General features: G+C 43.8%; 1 protein-coding gene across 1 annotated transcript in view; it reads left to right on the top strand.

Moving 5' to 3' along the window:
- Positions 1–2,559: 2,559 nt before the first annotated feature.
- The window catches only part of LOC306750673 (piezo-type mechanosensitive ion channel component 2-like), a 43,540-nt gene continuing 43,434 nt past the window's right edge, over positions 2,560–2,665 (top strand). The window contains exon 1 of the mRNA XM_079234140.1: positions 2,560–2,665. This exon is cut by the window's right edge and continues 781 nt beyond it. The gene's annotated coding sequence lies outside the window, so the exon portion shown is untranslated.

Raw genomic sequence — 2,665 nt, 5'->3', positions numbered from 1 at the left:
TGTCACTGGTCTGATCGTCTCCCCTGATCCCTGCGTGGTCCCACCTGTTCCCATGACCCTCATGTGCTGATAGTCTGCTCTTCCCTCTGTCCTGTGCCAAAGTGTTTGTCCTTGTCGATGCATCAAAGCCATCGTCCACAGCCATAGATAGAATTTTGCCCAAGAGTTTTGTTCGTAAGTAGTTTTGTTCTGTTTATTTTCCCCTCCTTCGGGAGCGCTTTAGGTTTGACGGATTATTGAGAAAGTTGTTTGGAACAAAGGACACAATAAAGTGCGCCAGTACGACTATCCCCTGCATCTGGGTCCTCCTTTCAGTCCAGGCCTGACACTTACTACATGTACTATAGTATTTTATGGAGAATTATTAATTTGACCGGCAGCTGATGTGTTTTTACTCACCAGTTATTTGAGACAGGAAGTGGAGTAAGCCAACAGGAAGTGGAGTAAGCCAACAGGAAGTGGAGTAAGCCAACAGGAAGTGGAGTAAGCCAACAGGAAGTGGAGTAAGCCAACAGGAAGTGATGAAGAAACTGTTGTTGTACTATGTGTGTACTATGTGTGTACATCAGGTACTGCAGTATTTAAAGTACTCTGCATGAAACATCATCACATTCTAACAGATAAAGAACTCAACAGACAAAGAGGATGAGGATGAAGAGGATGGTGAGGCAGAGGAGGATGGTGAGGATGAAGAGGATGGTGAGGAAGAGAAGGATGGAGGTGAGGATGAAGATGAGGGTTAGGAAGAGGAGGATGGAGGTGATGGAGGAGGAGGATGGTGAGGAAGAGGAGGATGGAGGGTGAGGATGAAGAGGATGGTGAGGAAGAGGATGAAGAGGATGGTGAGGAAGAGAAGGATGGAGGTGAGGATGAAGATGATGGTTAGGAAGAGGAGGATGGAGGTGATGGAGGAGGAGGATGGTGAGGAAGAGGAGGATGGAGGGTGAGGATGAAGAGGATGGTGAAGATGAAGAGGATGGTGAGGAAGAGGATGGTGAGGAAGAGAAGGATGGAGGTGAGGAGGAGGATGAAGAGGATCGTGAGGAGGATGGAGGTGATGGAGGAGGAGGATGAAGAGGATGGTGAGGAAGAGGAGGATGGAGGTGAGGAGGAGGATGAAGAGGATCGTGAGGAGGATGGAGGTGATGGAGGAGGAGGAGGAGGATGAAGAGGATGGTGAGGAGGATGGAGGTGATGGAGGAGGAGGATGAAGAGGAGGATGGAGGTGATGGAGGAAGAGGATGAAGAGGATGGTGAGGAAGAGGAGGATGGAGGTGATGGAGGATGAAGAGGATGGTGAGGAAGAGGAGGATGGAGGTGATGGAGGAGGAGGATGAAGAGGATGGTGAGGAAGAGGAGGATGGAGGTGATGGAGGAGGAGGATGACGAGGATGGTGAGGAAGAGGAGGATGGAGGTGAGGACCAGGAGGATGACGAGGATGGTGAGGAAGAGGAGGATGGAGGTGATGGAGGAGGAGGATGAAGAGGATGGTGAGGAAGAGGAGGATGGAGGTGATGGAGGAGGAGGATGACGAGGATGGTGAGGAAGAGGAGGATGGAGGTGATGGAGGACCGGTGTTTTACCTGTGCAGGTGTTCAGACATCTAAGTGATGATGAGGATGAAGAAGATGAAGGTCCGTTAAAATATGTCTGTCTCTCTGTCTCTCGGCCGTCTGTTGTTGATGGATTAGTGGTTTTACTCTGACTCACAGGCCCCGCCCACACAGATTAACCCCCACCCCCTCTCACATCTGTCAATCACAAACTGGGGGCAGGTTTACAGCTGTCATGGGCCCTGCAAAGGATTGTGGGACTTGTAGTGTTTAGATCATGTGACACGGGAGGATGAACTGAATCAAGGACGTTTGTCTCCCTCTGCTGGTGGTCGTTCTCCACTGCATGCATATATGCTGTACATATACTGTATACATATATGTAACTATATATATGTATGTAAATATATATGTATATAAATGTATATATATATATATATATATATATATATATATATATATATATATATGTATACAGTATATATATACTGTAACTTGAGTTACTGATGTATAAGTATATATATACATAAATATACTGTGTGTGTATATATATATATATATATATATATATATATATATATATATATATATATTATATATATATATATATATATATATACACACAAACATACATATATGTATATATACATATACATATATGTATGTTTGTATGTATATATACATAAATATACTGTATATATAATCAGTTTATTTGAGTGATGATGAATCACTTTTATTTAAAATGGAATTATAGATATAATAGGAAAAGATGGTAATTGAAGAGACCAGTCAAAGTAAACTTTATTGATCTCCTGATGAACACAATAAGTCTTCATTCATGATATCTGATCTCACTGGTGTTTGATTGGCTCCCTTTTATCTTCGAAGAGCTTTAATCCTCATCCGACCTTCTGATTGGTCGAGGCAGCTGTCGGTCTGCTGGTGGGCGGGGCCTGTGAGCTCCTATAGCGTCCGTTTATGAGTGTCGGCGTGTTTTTCAGTGGAGAGAAGAGGAGAAGAGAAGAAGAGAAGAACAAGAGAAGAACGAGAAGAGAAGAACAAGAAGAGAAGAACGAGAAGAAGAAAAAGAAGAGAAGAACAAGAAGAGAAG

The sequence above is a fragment of the Taurulus bubalis genome, assembly GCF_910589615.1.
Source record: "Taurulus bubalis genome assembly, chromosome: 18".
Lineage (NCBI taxonomy): Eukaryota > Metazoa > Chordata > Actinopteri > Perciformes > Cottidae > Taurulus > Taurulus bubalis.
The sequence above is the reverse complement of the archived record's forward strand: the minus strand, read 5'-3'. Positions and strand labels throughout refer to the sequence as shown.